Source organism: Mytilus galloprovincialis, chromosome 6 (assembly GCF_965363235.1).
Source record: "Mytilus galloprovincialis chromosome 6, xbMytGall1.hap1.1, whole genome shotgun sequence".
In the NCBI taxonomy this organism is placed as follows: Eukaryota; Metazoa; Mollusca; class Bivalvia; order Mytilida; family Mytilidae; genus Mytilus; species Mytilus galloprovincialis.
The window spans coordinates 40583992-40604621 of record NC_134843.1 but is presented as its reverse complement, the minus strand read 5'-3'; the positions used below and the strand labels follow the sequence as shown (position 1 = coordinate 40604621).

The following is a 20630-nucleotide window of genomic DNA, read 5'->3' as shown; positions in this document are numbered from 1 at the left end:
AGGCCTTTGAAAATAGTGGAATTAATTACTTTTGGAGTGTCAAAAACTCGTTGGAAGTACTTGATAAATTGCATGCATATATTCGTGATTTTGAATCTGTTCAAAGTTTTGATTTTTCAACCCTATATACCACTTTGCCTCATATTCTTATATTGTCTGGCGTATATATAAAATTTAGCCCTGGTATCTATGATGAGTTTATTATACGTTCATAAAAGATGACGTTTCCAAAAAAATGAAAAGATGGTTAAAACGGTTCAGGTTTTGATTAAAATAAGGATTACGCATTCAACCAGTCATATTTGATTGGTAAAAAAGCGGAAAATGTATGAAAAGAGTGAATAGATTTGTGAAAAACATCCGGGAGACAGCAACATATACACCCAAAACAAGAAAACACGAAAACACGAAAAGGTGAACATTAAATCTTTAAAACAACATTAGTTCAAGTCCGAATTTAGATAAATTCTGAAATTTGAAGGGGACAAGACAAAAATCTTAAATGATCAAAAGAAGAAAAAACCGAATACATATGGACAACTGTTGACTATTCATCTAGCGCATGAATAAAAAAGAATCGACTTCATGACCTTATGAATTATTCAATATACGAATGTATAAAAACATTTTACATCTCGAAACAGTTATTAAAAAAAAAGCAACTGGCGGAAACTGACAACTTTCTTCCTTTTAGAAATAACTGTAGTGATAATGATAATAAGATCTTTGAATTTAATACAATCAATATATATGATGCAAAGGTTAGATGTCAGACAATGTTTGTTTAGAACAAAATACATTTCATACGCAATAGAAAATCTTGTTTCTTGTTAATTGAACATCTAACACTGATTAATCTTAACTATGATCATAGAACAGCTTCCGTACATCGTCTTTTACATATTTCTCTAAACAAATAAACATGTAAGAAGGTTATGAATACGATAAACTAGTTACTATTAATAAGGTTACATGTGTTAAGTCATGTTTAAAGTGTTTTAAAAATCACCTGTACAAAACATAAGACGGCCAACACTTCAATTTAAATATCTTAAGGACATTCCTTTTATAAACATCCGGTTGTCTGATAAAGGTAATCGTAATTGTATTTGAATTTGAAGGTGAATATTTAATAATTTGTTTGAAAATGTCTCTTTCATAATTTGTTTTGATTTCCCCCCTAATATTAAGATGTTTAAGAAGTTTATGGTACTGGATATTACCAAATTTTAGCTAACGTTCTGGTAAGACCCTGATTTTCTAACCGTCTTTAAAATAATGCTAGTTTTAACAACATAGACAAAACATAAAGTAGATATACACAAAAATAACATCTTATAGATGACAAAGTTAATAATTGTTCATTTATCAAAGACTATAACGTAGCTTCAATTTAATTATAAGTTAAATGACAGAAATAAGCTCAATTAATTTTCAAAAATATTTTAAATAGTTATTTAATCAAATAACAATACACAAATTCATAATGAATTTAGTTGCAAAATGCACGAGTACACGAAAACTGAAATATTACTTTATTATTTTTGTATATATTTGAATAAAGAAGAAATATATCGGGTATGTGTCATTGACACAGGAAATAATTGATACATAAAGACATTTCGAGGTCAGCACACGGGAACAAAAGACATATATTTATATAGACAAAAACTAAATAGTCCCGATATTGATAAAATTTTTACAATGAAAATAACTAAACAGTATGATTTATGTTATCATTTAGGTTGCACTCTGCATAAACTATGTTAAAACTTTTTTATTTATTATTTATAACATGTTGATGTAAATGTCCTTTGGTTTTTTGAGTCTTTGTATACTCCTTGATTTTGATTGTTATTGTCTTATCTTTAATGAGTATTTTAAATGTTTCAACCTGATTTATAACACCAATTATCTAAAACAAATTATCTTCATTGTTGGAATTGACAAGAACTTTAGATAATAATAATTTGCATAATTGTTTTATTGTGATATTATAATGGTATAGTCTTTTTATTTATCTTAAAATTCCCTGTACAAATGTGTTACATTTTAATGTTGTGTTTCTGTTGTGTCGTAGTTCTCTTATATTTGATGCGTTTCCCACAGTTTTAGTTTGTAACTCTGCTTTGTTTTTTCTCTATCGATTTATGAATTTCGAATAGCGGTATACTGCTGCTGCCTGTATGTATAGTTACATTACTACTTGTCAAAATCGTCGCAATTAATCATATACAAAAGTGTTACCAACATTGAAGTGAAGCAATAGCTCAATGCTTTCCAACCATGTTTCAAACAAACTCATTAAAATCAACTGTTTGCCAAAAACAAAATTAATAATAACAACAAAAAACAGGTAAGGTTTTGGATTTTCAAACATTTTGGCCTCTAGCATCACTGAAAATACAATAATTGTCGACATGTGCTTCTGGTGTAATAAATAAAAATTGGTACCATTAGTATTAACGGGATGAAGGTTGTCATGAGAAGGACAAGCCTAACATTCCGGTGGAATTGTCTTCAAATATAGACCCTAATTCATATATACATATATGTTTTTCTTTCTAGTTAAAGTTTGAAAAACGGAAGAAAAATTAAAGGAATGACAATTTGTAAAAAGCACGAGACAGAAGAGGTTCGATTCTACTGTGAGGAATGTAAAGAACTTATATGTGATGATTGTGTCGTAGGAGACCATTCCGTTTGCCTAAAAACTAAAATAGGTGAATATGAACAAAGACAGAAACGATCCTTACAGGAAACCACCAAATCAGCTTCAGAAACCGGAGTACCAAATATAAACAGAATATTGGAACGCATAACAATTGCAAAACAATCTTTCAACTGTTCAGTAGATAAAGAAGTAGAATCTATTTCCTCGAAAACAGAAATCATTATAAAGATCTTCAATGAATTGAAAGAAGAATTGGTTAAAACCTTCGAAGACGCACGTCAAGTTGCCAATGCTAGATATGATACATTTACACAAGAACATACTCAAAGGAAAGATAACATACAAGAAATTGTCGACGAAATCGAGATAAAGGGGTGTAATATATCTACAAGCGATATTGCCATTTACGATTCAAAACTGAATGAACTTCTGAACGAAAACCAGTTTGAAGAAACTTGTCTAAAAATTGAAATTCCAAAGCACCGTTTTCACAAAGAGTATGAAATAAAAGAAAACCTTCGACATATATTAGGCATCTTAGATTATGGGGAATATGATTTGCCTTCTCCTATCGAAACACTTTCTAATACGGATGTATACAAACTACCATCAAAAAGAGAAAACGACAAAGAGGATTTAGCTATCGAAAACCCAACAAGAAAATATATAGAACTACAACGATCAGATTCTTTACAGAAAGTTTCGTCCAATGTTGATAATAGAAAAGTGATATATAGCGATGAGAGAGGAAGCGACTTCTACAGCTCAGTCCCGAAAGGTAAAAAGTTCGAAGTAATTGTATCATTCAAACACAAACAAAAGGTATTCCACATTGTTCCGAAAAAGGAATGTCGAAATGCATGGTTAATAGGCTCGGGTATAAGTGATCTTAATTTAAATATCGAATCACCAACATGCGCAGTACGGATATCATCCACAGATGGGAATGTATTAACGGCATGTAGAAGCAATGCGCATGGATTATTGTTAGGGATGGAAAATAGAAAGACACTTAGAAATTTACAAGTGTCTTCTTCCATATTTGGCAAAGCTAAAAATTACAAATTAAATTCCTACATTAACGTCGATTCAAAAAATATAGCTAGCGCATGCGCAAGCACATCTTCAAGTGTGAGCATTCCAAACAATGTAGTTGCAATATGCACATCTTCAATTAAGGGTTCTGACATTATTATATGCCTTAGAGATGACCCAATGTCAGAGAGCAAATTTTTCAGTCCTACAAGTGAGATATTTGTTATTGAGTGGTTTTCCATAGACAAGCAAAAGACAAAAGATATTGTGATTTCTTCCGATGATATCGAAATAAGTAATCCTGTTCACATTTGCGAAAATCGGAATGATGGTGACATATGCATCACATGTTCACCGAAAAACTTGTCATCATGGATTTTACTTTTAGACAAGAACGGAAAGTATAAGATGAGATATCCTTCAAAAAATCAAATTACACCCAAGGAGACTGAAACGAACTCTTTTATTGCGTCTGGATTTCTAAATGATGGGACAATAACAATATTAGATCGAGCAAAACGCTGTCAGCACCTTATAGATAGAGGAGGGAAAGTTTTACAAATAGACATGTATCATGAACAGCCAATCTGTATGGCTGTTGATATGTACGATAATTTGTGGGTCGGGTTTGACAACGAAATTATGCAGCTGATAAATTACAATGACAGATATGAAACATATATCGAAAACAAGGCCTAATGTAATTTGGTTAATATTTCTCTTAAAAATAATAGATAATTTTTGTTTTATTGATGTATTCGATTCAACGGAAATGAACTGTAAAAGCTATTATATAATATAAATATAGGAAGATGTGGCATGAGTGTCCATGAGACAACTCTCCATCCAAGTAACAATTTATAAAAGTAAACCATTATAGGTCAAGGTATAAGATTTTCAGAAAAAAATTAAACATTTATTTTTCATTACAAATTTTATTCATTACCTTAAGTAGTTGTTACTTTATCATATGGTACAAAAATCATTCCAAAAATCAATTCGTGTTGGCCCTAGGTGGTTTTTAAATGTAGATATTATTGAAAAAGCTCCAAATTATCTCCCTTTGGTGCAAAAATGCCATTTTTGTGCATTTAAATTGAAATATCTCTTTTAACTCATCTGTGACCTATATTTTTTTATTGTTGTTTTTGAATAAGCTGTACATACTTGTAAACTAAATAATATTAAAAGTTAAGCAATTTCTGTATTTCGATATCACCGCTATTTCTCCTATTAGTTCAACAGAACAAAAGGACATTAACAAAAATGTATGCTTCTGTCGAAGGCAGATTGTGAGTGTAAATGAACGGTGACTCCATTTTGTCGTTTCATTTTTCTATTAAGTATAAGATAAAGTTCATTTATAGAAAAACATAGCGAAATGCTATATTAATTAAAAAAAAAATGATTTAAACACGCGAGCCTCCTTAATGAGAAATGAAATAATTTATATTTGCAATTGGAAATAAATTGGAAACGCTAGATTATAATCAAAGAGTTAAAGAATACAGCTTTTATTTGGTAGATATATAATTCGTCTTTTGATATGAAATATAAATCTTTTGTTGATAGTTTGGTTGTTGAATTAACATTAAAAAATAAAATTGAGAATGAAAATGGGAAATGTGTCAAAGAGACAAAAACCCGACCATAGAACAGACAACAGCAGAAGGTCACCAACAAGTCTTCAATGAAGCGAGAAATTCCCACACCCGGAGGCGTTCTTCAGCTGGCCCCTAAACAAATATATATATACTAGTTCAATGATAATGAACGCCATACTAAACTTCGAATTGTACACAATAAACTACAAATGATACAAGACTAACAAAGGCCAGAGGCTCCTGACTTGGGACAGGCGCAAAAATGCGGCGGGGTTAAACATGTTCATGAGATCTCTATCCTTCCCCTTCCCCTATACCTATAGCGAATGTGGAAAAGTAAACGCATAACAGTACGCACATTAAAAATCAGTTCAAGAGAAGTCCGAGTCTGATGTCAGAAGATATAACCAAAGAAAATAAACAAAATGACAAGTTAACTGACATGCCAACTCCAGAAGTCAATTAAACTGATTGCAATATTATGTCTTCATCATATGAATATCAGGCACAATCATTCCCGTTAGGGGTTTAGTATGATATCATCATAACATATACGAGAAGAACATAACCCGTGTCATGCCAACAACTGTTTTTTTTTTTAAATAAATGTATTTAGTTCCGACGCAAAGACCCTATAAGTGAATCAATATTAACGCCAACATATGCAATCTTTAATGACCTGACAACAGTATCGTAACTATATCCCATCTTAATAAGTCTATTTAAAGGTTCTGTTAGCTTTTGAGGTGAATACTGACATTTCTGTGCTTTATAAAGAATATTTCCATAAAAAATGGATGTGAAATACCTGAACGTATAAGAGGTCACATGTTGAGCTATCTTTACGAATGATGTCCTTATACCGATGATAAAAATTAATAAATGTTTTCACTAGTTTGTGATATCGAAAACCCTGGTGTAATATTTTTCAGTAATATATAAATTTCTCTCGTTAAAATCTAAAACATTGTTACATAAACGAGCGACATCGTACAAGTTGAGATTTATAAACACCGTAAGATGGTGACAAGGGAACGTCACCATCTAAAAATAGATAATTAACGACAGAATACTCTTCAGCTAAATACATTGATACTTTATGTTTTGACGTACTTTGTGGTCCACTATCATACATTTTGATCGAGCTTAACAAACCTAATTCATGTAAACTTTCAATATTGTATTAATATCGCCGGTGATGTATGTTATGTCAAACTTTAACTGCGTCATTGTATTTTAGTTGTACTGAAATCTAAATTAATAATAGGCAAACATTTGGTTCTGACAAATATAGGTTTGTCTCATAGATTTGACATGAGAAAAAAAAGCATGTAATATATAAAAAAAAGATGTGGTATGATTGCAAATGAGACAACTATCCACAAAAGGTCAAAATGACACAGAAATTAACAACTATAGGTCACCGTACGGCCTTCAACAATGAGAAAAAACATTACCGCATAGTCAGCTATAAAAGGCCCCGATAAGACAACGTAAAAACATTCAAACGAGAAAACTAATATAGTTCATTTGCTTATCAAATTGTAATACATTTTTTTCAAAGTCATTATAGATATTCGTATCTTTTACGTATGTTTAGGTTTGTGAAGAAATATATCTTGTTAGTCTGTGTTTTAGCTAGAGTTGTGTACATTTGTATTTGTATTTTTCAAGCTGTCTAGTACAGCAGATGTTTTTTGTGCTATAGTTCTTGCAATTCAGTAAAATTGGTCTCATGTTTCGTCAAGAGAGGCGAAATATACCAAAGGGTATTCAAACTCATCAGTAAGAAAGAACAAAAAACGGACGATGCCATGACAAAAAAAGAACAAATACGATAAAAAAACAAACAAATGATATTATACAGAACATAACATAATAAAAGACTAAGCAAATCGAACATCTGCAAAAAACAGGGAAGGGGGCGGTTATCGCATGTGCTGCGGAAGGGTTAAAAGATCCTGCTCCACATGTGACATTCATTATGTTGCCCATGTATGTAGAGAGATAGTACACATCCGATGATCAGTTTAATTCGATAGGTCACAATCGATTCAAGGGCTGGATTGTTGTTACGATAATTGGAACATATATGTCGTCGTCTGTGACACAGATATTCCATCAGGGTCAACCAACTAGTGATGGCGTCCTTAAAATTTCAAAAGGTATTATTTCAATATTGCCACTTGTTACTGTTGGTTTAATAGCTTCCTTGTCAATTACAACCTTCTATCAAGGAAAGCATGATATGCAATGCTAGCTCTGGATTATCGTGCCAACTGGGAAATGTATACTTCTTATGCATGCGCTACTGGAAATTTGCTACATATTTGCTACATATATATAAGTGGAAAGTTCACACGTTTTGACACAGTTTTCAAATTGAAGCTGAAATTATCTCTTTGATAGTGAAATTTTGTTTTCCACCCACCTTCATTGCCAATTTCTAGATGTAAGTTGAGATACGATGCAGACTTAACTGAACCTGTTGTAACTTTTAGGAATTTTGGTCCTCAATGCTCTTCAACTTCGTACTTCATTTGGCCTATTTAACTTTATTTTTAGATTCGAGCATCACTGTTGAGTCTTTTGTAGACAAAACGCGCATCTGGCGTAAATACAAAATTTTATCCTGATATATATCATTAGTTTATTGTATCCTTTATATTGTGAAGGCCGACATAGTTTAGTATTTACAGAGCATATTTAAGTAGATAATGGGCTAAATAACTAGTTTTTGGGAAAAAAGTCCTTATTTGTTTTCATAAATGTCGGTCTTGTTGGTAGGCGAAGTCATCCGATATATTCATATTTTTAACTAGATATCCCATGCGTGAATGTACTATACTGCTTAATTAGCAATATTCGCAAAATTTATGTAATTTAATAGTTTTGGAGTTGGAAAACAGGGTATGTTACAATACAATCACTTTTCACACTTGAAGATATACTAACTGTATAAGGATATGAAGGTGAACTCAAATAAAAAAAAAAAGCCCAGTGATTCCAATTGTTACGATTCCACTTATTCATTACAAAAGGTACTACATCAGTGCTATGCACAATGTGTATAATAAACCCATTTTCCAATGTGTATTAAATACCCAATTTTGTCATATTCACCACACAAAACAGGTACTATATTTTTTAAAAGGTTTAAATAGTTTTAATTTTCATTCAACCGGTTTACGATATTTGATCATTGATCATCGGTACACTATTGTGGCCTTGATTTAACCTGGTTATGATATTCTAAGTGGATATTCGTCGTATCAAAACTGAAAGTAATTCGGAAAAGTCACAAAAAGGTAAGAAATGTAAAATAAGGCAACTTTTGAAAAGAAATTAATATATGTGTTTACCAAAATTCACGAGATTAAGAGGTTTCAATTAAATTCTATGTGAACTTTAAGTTGTAATATAGAACAAGTTCTATTGATCGATAGGTCCACATAGTAGAATAACGAAAGTAACTCAAAGGAAAACCCAAAACGATAAGTTCAAGTATACTTAAGTTAATGTTTTCATAGAATATACTTAATTAATTGATTAGTTCTTAGTACAGATAAGTGGCTGTTTTGTAGCCTTAATGATATTTCTCGTCCGTCTGCAGCTCTGGTTCAAATTAAGAAAGTAAAAACTAAGTAAAGAAATGATTTTTGTTTTACATTTGATGACGCCGTTTACTTAAAAAAGAAGTTAGATTTAAATTTGAATCTGGTGCCGCATGTAAATAGTACCAGGCTTTCTGCATGTTCTTAAATCTCTGCAAGTACCCGTGATATCTGGTGCAGAAAAATTGGTACCGTTAATGTTATTACTGTCAAAATTCAGTCCTTTATCTTGGGCATCCAACTTAGCAGAATATTTATTTTCTATTTGTTATTACATTACTCTTGTCCAGAAATATGCGTGACATATTTCCCCTTTAAGCAAACACGTAAAAAATATACAATGGACAAACACACTCAGTAAAATCCTTCACTGTCACTTTCAGATATGTTGATGACTCATTATACTGACATCTTACTAGCATTTCAGAACTTCCTCAAATCTCATGTGTTCCAGTGTACTGAAGCAAACCAATCATCTTCATTTTGGTAACTTTTGTTGAAATGGTCGGTTTTGGACGACTCAACATTTTCGATTTGACAAATGAAATATTTTCATTTATTTGTCAGAGTTTTATTTTGTCAGTCACACACATTTTCGACGTCCTGTAGCTTTTATATCCTTCAGCTAATATGATATTGAATATTATTCACATATAGATCTGTTATTAATCTGACTATTTTCACATCCATTTTTTAATGTTTATATACAGATTTAAGATGTTTTCATAGGCATTAATATATTACTTCATACGAAACCGTTATTAAAATGCATAGGGATAACAATAAAGCATTCATTTGTTTCTGAATATACTTGAACCAAGACTTAGTTTTCTCGTTTGAATTGTTTTACATTGTCTTATCGGGGCCTTTTATAGCTGACTATGCGATATGGGCTTTGCTCATTGTTGAAGGCCGTACGGTGACCTATAGTTGTTAATGTCTGTGTCATTTTGGTCTCTTGTGGACAGTTTTCTCATTGGCAATCATACCACATCTTCTTTTTTATATTACATAAGATTTTAGGAAAAACTAAACACGTGTCAAAGAGAGGCGAACGATACCAGAGAGACATTCAAACTCATAAGTTGAACATAATGAAATGACAACACCATGACTGAAAAAGAAATAGACAAACAGACCGGAGCAATACGATCACCACCAAAATCTGGATGTAATATCAGGTTCTCTGGAAGAGTACACATATCCTGCTTTACATGTTGCACCTATCGTTTTGATCATACAAGATCATATCAGGTGATAAGACTTATTTTTAAGGCTACCTTTGGTGAAAAGGGTACGGGATTGTATTCACGACAATTGAAAGATATCCGTTGGTATCTGTGAAACAGATATTCCAAAACTGTCAACCAACTCGCTTTATCTCCGTAAAATTCACGAAGGGATTTTTTTTTCAACTTCACCAATTGAAGCTTCAATACTTGACCATTGTTGAATAAGATAAAACATGTTTCCTTTAAAAGTAACGTCAGTATTGATTAAATTGATCAATCTTAAATATTTAGACAAAGAAGCATAACTCAATGTTTTTATTGTTGTCTATATCTTTTTATATCTATTACTTTAAATAGTGAAATGTATTCTATTTATCACGGGTTTGCAATTTAGAGCTTTAATGTTAAAAACCTTACGTTTATACATAATTCATAGATAAAGTTTTGCAATTAAAGTGTACTTTCCGCGGACATTAAATTCAATATGTTTATGTTTTATTTCAAATAATTACCACATGCACGGGATCTAAGTGAAGATAACTGTTATTGGTATGAATGAGACATATTTGTATTTGTACATGATCTGTGTATTTTTCATGTATGATTGTTTAATTTTATATGTATTATAATATATCTATAATCATATTGATAATCTGCATTGTATTTTTATACGTCAAACGAAATGTGTGTGTCAAATACAAGAAAATATGCATACAAATAAAACATCAAATTCGTTCCTCACTTTTAAAAATGTCTAATGAATGCATAATATGCTATGAAAGAAACAAAGAAATATATTGACAATACACATTAAAATAAAAATACAAGAATTTTCCACAGCACAATAACATAATGGCAGGATGTATAATTACAGAGCCACGTCATATGCAAGAAAGAAACACAAAAAGGTATATACACAAAGAACATTAGAAAAAAAAAATACAAACATTTACCATAGCACAATACCATAAATACCACAATGACTGGATGTAAATGTACAGAGCAACGTCAAAAACGCTTGTCATATATATACTAAAAAGTAAAATCACAAAAATACTGAACTTACAGGAAAATTAATTCGGAAAGTCCATAATGACGTGGCAAAATTAAATTACAAAACGCATCAAAAACGAACGCATAAAAAACGAATGGACAAGAACTGTCATATTCCTGACTTGGTACAGGCATTTTCAAATGTAGAAAATAGTGGATTAAACCTGGTTTTATAGGTAAAATATCTATCTTTCAATGTGAAATACGTTGTTTTCCTACGCAAAACTAACATTAAAACTATAGCATTGATAGCTTATTTTATTTCAGACTCAAATGTACCTGAAAGATGTCCATGTCTTCCACTTGCATTGAACACACTTCAGAAGAAATTAGGTTCTATTGCAAAGAATGCAATGTTTTTGTGTGTGACGATTGTGTTTCAGGACAAGGAAAACATATTAAATGTAACAAAATTAAACTTAGTGAATATGGTACCAAGAACAAACAAATTTTGATTGAAAATGTGGAAGAAATAACTAATAAAAATCTCCCACGTCTGAAGGAAACATTGGAACTTGCAGCAAAAGTTAAAGAATCTTTTAACAAATCAGCGGATGAAAACATTACTGAAATTCGATCAAAAACACAAGTAATAGAGACAATTTTTCATGAATTGCAAGAAGAAACTATACGACAAATTGATGAATCGAGACGACAAGCGAACATGAAATTTGATGATTTTCTTGATCGTCATCAAACTCGATATAACAAATTAGTACAAATAACAGAGAAAGTACAGCAACAAAAATCCGACATTCAATCTTCAGATGTTGTAAAATTTGATTCCGAAATGAAAAAAATGTTGCATGTCGAACACGGCTCGGAAAGCATCCCGAAACTCGAACCACCCTGTTTTGAAATAAATGAACAATATTTAACAAAAGCATTTTATCAGGATTTTTTTCTATGTAACAATATAAAAGATGAAGATAAAACAGAATCGTGTACATATAAAAAGGGTTTAGAAGAACCAAACTCCTCCTTAGATTATATAGAACCGGTCTCGTCTACGGAAGTAACCAATTCAGTTATAAACATGAATGAACAAGGAGCAGATACGAACTACGACGAAAATTCAAGTGACATACACGTGTCAAACTCGTCAAACAAAGGAGAGACGAAATTAAGGTGTTCAGTAGTTCATAACAAAGACTTAAACTACAAGGTAATTAAATCTTTCAAATGTGAAAATGCTGTTACTTTAATTGTACCGAAAACAAATGTTTATGAGGCTTGGATTATCGGAGTTGGTATCAGCGAGGTTAATTTGAAGCAAACACCACAATCAACAACACTCCTTGCGCGTATAGATGGAGAACCTTTTACAGCTGGAAAAAGTCAAAAGCATGGTTTGCTAATAGGTCTTAAAAACAAGAAGACCATTAAGCTACTTCAAGCTTCGACTGGAACGCTTAGAAGAACTGCGGACGTGTGCAAATTGGTTCCCCATATAAATGCACATGCTCAGCATTTGTCAGCTATTTGTACCGTATCAACGCCTGCAGAGAAAGAGAAAGATATCGCGGTACTCCTACGTGACTACCAAGTGACAGGAAGTAAAGAAAAGGGAGCAGTCATTCGATGGTATTCTGGTAAGAAATTAAAAACGAATGACCTTAACATTAGCAACGATGTTGAAATTGAAAATCCAGTATACATAGAAGAGTTTACAAACGGTAACATTTGCATTACGTGTGCGCCGGACGATAAATCGTCGTGGATACAGCTTCTTGATAAACATGGGAATCACAAGATCAGGTACCCAACAAAAGATGAAAAAGCAGTTAAAGAGAACATTGTATATTCATTCATTGGCGCTGGATTTCTAAGAGATGGCCGTATTACAATGTTGGATCGCGTGAGCTTCCGTCAGCACCTTTTAGATGCAAATGGAAAGCTTATCAAAATAGACCAATACCAAAACCAACCATCATCTTTTGCTGTTGACTTATACGACAACATCTGGATCGGATTTGACGACGGGACAATTCAAGTGATGGAATATAAGGACGGATGGTATGAGGACATTGAAATTAATGATTAATATCTTCAATTTAGTTATATATCTTTTTGAATAACTTACTTAGTTCTGGGTACTTACAATAGAAATACTCATAAATTTTGCTCGAACCTCCAAAATATGTATGAAGTTGTTGTATTTTGAATTTTAGTTAAGATGAGAGTAATGGCATTAGATATGTTCTGGAGAAAATGTGGTATATTCATTTTTTTTTTTTTTCAAGCTTTAAGGTGGTACCTTACACTACAAGGAGATACATCTGTAAAATTAGCTTAACGTTTCAATCACGTTGTATTGTTAAGGAAACATTAAGCTTCCCGATGATTAAAATCAATGTTTGTCAAAATGCTATATATCCTACCTTTTTTTCCGAGGAAGTGATTGGTTGAAGTTTTTGAAAATTTATCAAAGGGTCAAAGCAAATATTTTATCAAATTTTTTTGAAAATTAAATGAGCCAAATTAATTTTAGTTAAAGTGTTGGGTACCACCTTAAAAATATTGCACTACATATTTCTTCTGTATATGTTACAGTTTGTATTATGAATGAAATGAAGTGTTGAGTATACTCTAATAAGGCATCTATTTTTCATCTCAACAACACAACAAAGGATAACAAGTGAGCAAAACCTGGTCTTCCACAACAGACCATATGTTTAGAAATAAATTGCCCAAAAAATTGCGAAAAATCTATTATTTTAGAAAAAATATAGAAAAAAAAATAAAAAAATGAAGATGTACTAAAAGACAAATACTGACGAAGTTCTTCACCTGAGAAAAGGACACTTACATATTTGAAGTGTTAAAAAAATCAACTCCAAGGAAAATTCTAAACGAAAAGTCCGTTATTAAATGGAAAAATCAAAATCTCAAACACATCAAACGGAAGGAAAACAACTTTCATATTCCTGACTAAGTACAAGTCTGTCCTTATGTAAAAAATGGAAGATTAAACTTGTTTTTTTTTAGCGAACTAAAATTCACTTGTAGGACTGTCAAATAAGTTTTCATTATATTGACAACAATGTGTGAAGAAAGCAAACAGACATAAAAGGTAACAATATAAAAAATAAGGATACAGCAGTCATCATTGTGTTATTTGTATCACTATAAAACATTTCCATCGCTATAAGAAAAAGTCTTTTTATTTTCCATTCAGTAAAGAACATCGGATTCCGTATATATATACGGAACAAAGCTATTCTTTCTTTACCCGGAAATCCAATACAGTTTGTACATAAAGATGAAATTAAATTCAGCATTACGGCGATATCAAGTCGGAGAATTTGCTACCACATATTGCATAAACCATGTGCAAAATTCATTCATTTTCATTATGAGATTAAAAAAATCATTTTTTTTAAAGAAATTATTCTGTACCTGTATAAATCGTATAACAAATGGTTAACATATATATACAGAACTATCGCATCTTATTTTATTACGGTGATGTTGTTTCTAGAGCCCGCAAATTTGTATATGATCCATATACATTATTTGTTCCCTTGAATAGACTCTTTCTATAGTAATTTTATCATTTTGGTTTGTAGAGAAGACATATATGCATAGTTTTGGAACTACTACACAATGATTTTATGTTCGAGATCTGTAGTAATGGAAGCAATAATCGAGGTGGCCAAATGAGTGAAAGGGATTGAGCTATTTATAGGTTGTTTATGTTGAAACGATGATCTAAACTTATTACGTTACTTGTCATTTGGTTTATGATTTGTTGTTTAAGAATTTATTTCATCTACTCATTTTTTAAATTTAAACACTGAAACATAATGATATCAGTTTAGTTTAGTTTATTGTATATTCTATTGTCCAAAACAATGACTAAAAATATCAAACTTAAGCTTTTCAGTCTTCTTTATTTTATACAATTAATAAATAATTGAACAAAATCAAATATAAGTGAATGACATCATACACAATATCAATATGAAGACAATAAATGAACAATGATTGAAACGAAGTTGATCACCAGTTCATAAATCTAAAATAAACCGACAACGCCATGACTAAAAATGAAAAAGACAAACAGACAAACAACAGTACACATGACACAACATAGAAAACTAAGGAATAAACAGCACGAACCCCACCAAAAACTAGGGGTGATCTCAGATGCTCCGGAAGGGTAGGCAGATCCTGCTCCACGTGTGGCACCCGTCGTGTTGCTTATGTGATAACAAATCCGGTAAATAGTCTAATTCGGTAGGTCACATTCATGAAAGAAAAGGAGATTGTCTCATTTAAGCTGAATATATAGACTACGTTCGAGTTATGTCTGTAACCGGAAATGTTCATCAATTATCCGCACGTTTTTGATACATTTATCAGATAGAGAGAATCGCCTATATCCCTGTACTATTAAAGTCGTCAAGCGTCTTCGTGATTATTATGCAGGATAAATTAGAAATAGTGTTTGTTCTGCAGGTACTTATTCACAATTCCCTAATGACAGCAATGCTGATGGTTTTGTACTGATAGCTCGTCTTTCTATTTGCTTAAACACCATCTAGGAGATTAAATCTTGAGTAGATATATTCTCCGATGTTAACATTTTTATTGAAAACAATCTAATCATTGCTGTTAAATATATAAAAACGTTCTAGAAACTATGTGGGTATACATGATTTTGAATAAATTGAATAAATCTCATTCGAACTTGGAAAACATGGTGACGTTCCCTTGTCACCATCTTACGGTGTTTATATATCTCAACTTGTACGATTCGCTCGTGTATGTAACAATGTTTTAGATTTTAACGAGAGAAATGTATGTATTACTGAAAAATTATAACACCAGGATTTTTCGATATCACAAACTAGTCAAAACATTTTCTAAATTTTATCTTCGGTATAAGGACATCATTCGTAAATATAGCTCAACGTGCAGACTTCTTATACGTTCAGGTATGTCACATCCAATTTTTTATGGAAATATTCTTTATAAAGCACAAAGGTGTCAGTATTCACCTCAAAAACTAACAAAACTTTTGAATAGACTTATTAAGAAGGGATATAGTTACGATACTGTTGTCAGGTCATTAAAGATTGCATATTTTGGCGTTAATATTGATTCACTTGAAGGGTCTTTGCATCGGAACTAAACACATTTATTTAAAAACCAGTTGTTGGCATGACACGGGTTATGTCCTTCTCATATATGTTATGATGGTATGATACTAAACCCCTAACGGGAAGGATTGTGCCTGATGTTCATATGATGAAATCATAATCTTTCAGTCAGTTTAATTGAAGTCTGGCGCTGGCATGTCAGTTAACTGCTAGTAGTCTGTTGTTATTTATGTATTATTGTCATTTTGTTTATTTTCTTTGGTTACATCTTCTGACATCAGACTCGGACTTCTCTTGAACTAAATTTTAATGTGCGTATTGTTATGCGTTTTCTACATTGGCTAGAGGTATACGGGGAGGGTTGAGATCTCACAAACATGTTTAACTCCGCCGCATTTGTGCGCTTGTCCCAAGTCAGGAGCCTCTGGCCTTTGTTAGTCTTGTATTATTTAATTTTAGTTTCTTGTGTACAGTTTGGAAATTAGTATGGCGTTCATTATCACTGAACTATTATATATTTGTTTAGGGGCCAGCTGAAGGACGCCTCCGGGTGCGGGAATTTCTCGCTACATTGAAGACCTGTTGGTGACCTTCTGCTGTTGTTTTTTTCTATGGTCTGGTTGTTGTCTCTTTGGCACATTCCCCATTTCCATTCTCAATTTTATTACTATTTAGTAATTCCGTTTGATATTTGCATGATATGTATCACCGAGTGTATGATATAAACGTTTTTTTTTATGATATTCCTGTTTGATTTATCACTTTACCTTTTCAATACAAAGGGATACTCTAAGTTCATACAAAGTGTTTAAACCGTTATCATATTTCAATATATATATAATACAAATTAAAATACTCACCATATCAAACAGGTAGCATAGGTAATTTTTAACCTGCTTTAATGTTCTTTGTGGACAGATATCCTGTCAAAACTAAAATAAAAATCGTAAAAGCAACAGACAGGAAAAAGAAAGAAAAAGTAAGAGTTTCAAAGACAAATTAGATGTGTTTACCAAATGTCGCAAGATTGACAAGATTCAATTGAAATCACAGGCCGCAGTGATCTTTATGTCGTAATGTAGAACGAACTTGATTGAATGACAGTTCTAAGTATAGGTAAGTGAAAGTTTACGTATACTGTTGTCATAGAAAGAATTTGATTTATTGACAATCCTAAGTACAGGTAAGGGTCTGTTGCAATGAGGATACACATCATGAATTAGATTCCCTGAATCTTTATTAGAAGGAAAAACTACGTATAGGAATGTAAGTCAAGTTTAATGACTTAGCTTAACTATGATTTACATTTTAATTTGAATCCGATGTCGCGTGTAAAGAATACAAAATCAATACAAATGACAAAATGAAACACATCCAGAATGAATCATTACAATGTAGTTTCAATTAAAGATATGTGACTGACGTCCTTCTATTCAGGTATTTACAAGTACTTCATAAATTACACGGATCTCATGTGTCCCAGTGAACTGAATTAAGTATATTGTCTAACAAGACGGTCAGATGTATGGTAAATTGTCACTGCTGGAAAACTCGTCACTATGATCTTCGACAAATGTATTGTCAATTTGTCCTGTTTTCAACGTTCTATGTTTATGTAGTCTCGTCATGTAGCGTTTAGATATTTCAGTTGATAAGATATTGAAAACACGTGTTCATTTCGACATTTGCTCTTACATATATCTATAGTCTTTTTAAAATACTGACCTTTCCTTACAACGCTCTTTCACATGACTTTGGAATACCCTGACAGATTATCTATGCGCAGCAGAAAATGCATATGGAAAGTAGAACGTGTCAAAGAGACAACAACCCGACCAAAGAGCAGAAAACATCTGAGGGATCCTAATGAGCCTCCAACACAGCAAGAAAATTCCAAACCTAGAGGCGGCTTCAGCTTGCCCCTTAACAAAATGTGTACTAGTTCAATGACATTTGACGTCACACTAAACTCCAAAACATATAAATGTACTAAAATAAAAAAAAATATACAAGCCTAACAAAATCCAGAATCACCTGACTTGGGACATCTTCTGTGTCCTTACCTACAATGTAATTAAAAACTGCATGAAAAAAATGCAGGCTTTCATAATTAAAAATTTCTGTGTGTTTTTATGGCTTGAAAAAAATCCTCTCATCTGTTTAACTTTTAATTGGTATCTAATTTATTTGTATTTATATTACACTCCTGTAACAGGAAATGTTATTCGTTTTCAAAAGCTAGCCTATATTCTCTTGTAAGTCAAGAATATCTGATGGCCTATTAAGGAAAATTCTTCATCTTGACTAAGTTTAATAATTTTGTATACAAGTAACTTACTTTTTCAACCTAATTCTTTAATTTCCTTTGAATCACATCTACGGTACTTTTCTATCCCAAATTCATGTATTTGGTTTTGATGTTATATTTGTTATTCTCATCGGATTTTGTCTAATGCTTAGTCCGTTTCTGTGTGTGGTACATTTTAATGTGGTGTCGTTGTTCTCCTCTTATATTTAATGTGTTTCCCTCAGTTTTAGTTTGTTACCCCGATTTAGTTTTTTCCATAGATTAACGAGTTTTGAACAGCGGTATACTACTGCCTTTATTTAACATTTTATATTCATATTCTATTTCTCTACTGATTAGAACCGCAAACATTTTACATGCTTCATCAATTTTCTATTTTATTTTATATATCGCTATCAGACAAAAAATCTCGACTTTTGTATACGTAGAATATAGATAAATGTTATCAAATGATTTTGACAATATTAAAACCGCTTTGAAAAGGTGGACTAGGTTTCCGGTGCTAGATAAATCAATAAAATCTTCTAACATGTTTATATAGCTAGTGCCAATATCCCAAGATCAGGTCGCACCCCAACATTTGAAAAAGATTGTTTCATTTCTCGTATCATAGCGTATTTGTTGCAGTAAAACTGGTTTTAATTTACGGTTTCGGATTTTGATTTAAACTCAGGGTTTGGCTTATAGGTTTTGAAAAAAAATTCAAAACAAATCACTTGCAACATTTAATGATGGGCGTTTTCAACAATCAAAACTGATTGAAGGGGTAACGGGCTTTCAATTGATGCCTGGATTCCGTTTCATTTCAGTAACCTATCTTAAAAGTCAATTACCATGTAAATTGTTTGATGAATTGGTAATTACAAATGATAAGCTTTTAAAGCATCATACTGAAAATCTTTTTTTTTATATATAAAATCTGATTTATTGCACTATTGCTGTTATAATGAATACCATGTCTACAGCATTTGACAGGGCACCCCTGTATTGTTCATGTTGTTAGTTTTATTGAACAAACAGGGAGATTGTTCAATAAATGATTATAAATAATAAATGGTTAGATCATTTACATTCAATTTATCAATATTATGTATCAGGGTTACTACAGAAAATCACTGACAGGAAAGAGTTCGAATTCATAATTTTTAGAAAATCACAAAAGTTACTTATGGTGTTTAACTTCTGGTAGATTTAATATTTTTCGCAGTAAATGTTTCAGGAAGTAGAGTCGACTAGACTTTCCATAGTTAAAAATAGTTGAACTTTACACGCAACTACTTTAGTAATAAGTGGACCAAATTGCATCGGGTTTTAAATTTTCGTTAGAAGGTAATATGTCTATTTATAATTGCTATAAATTGTCAAGTTTAAATATAAATAAAAGAAACACAATTTACAAAAGGAATATAATAAAAAAGATTAAGCGAAATCAAAGTGGTTTCAAGAGTTTAAAAGTTTCTATGAACATGTCAACATGAAGGCGTATTAATCGCTACCATGTTAACTTTGCAGGTTAAGCAAATGTAACGATCAATACATGATAAATCGTGTCGTAAGGTCCTAATAGTGTAGATGTAATCCCGTACTTTTTCACGAAAGTGACCTACTGAATTTGACTATTTCCTTGGTTCGTTATAACACGACGGGTGCCACATCTGGATCGGGATATGCATACCTTTCCGGAGCACATGGGGTTAGTGCTGCTTAGTCTTTATTTTTCTTTATGAGTTTGAATATCCCTCTGGTATCTTTCGCCCCTCTTTTATGGCCAGATATTCAATAAAAGTTGTGACATCAAACACATAAAAACTCAAAGATTGGAAATATCCATGTTATACAAATTCTAGTGGAATAACGGTAAATTGTGACAAAAAAACTGACAAGATTTTTTAAATGACTGAATGGCTTTGGATACCATAGACGAAGTAGCCATCTGGATGACACATTTAATGCAATGCTCTAATCATATATTTTCACTTAGAGGTTTAAAACAAGAACATATATA

At 31.8% G+C, this 20630-nt stretch overlaps 2 long non-coding RNA genes across 2 annotated transcripts; both read left to right on the top strand.

Moving 5' to 3' along the window:
• Positions 1-1058: 1058 nt before the first annotated feature.
• LOC143079568 (uncharacterized) lies at positions 1059-4458 on the top strand. Its single transcript, XR_012979435.1, has 2 exons — positions 1059-1121; positions 2569-4458. It is a non-coding gene; the product is annotated as an uncharacterized LOC143079568 (long non-coding RNA).
• Positions 4459-8482: 4024 nt separating this feature from the next.
• LOC143079567 (uncharacterized) lies at positions 8483-13877 on the top strand. The gene is made up of 2 exons (XR_012979434.1): positions 8483-8621; positions 11480-13877. It is a non-coding gene; the product is annotated as an uncharacterized LOC143079567 (long non-coding RNA).
• The last annotated feature ends 6753 nt before the right edge of the window (positions 13878-20630 follow it).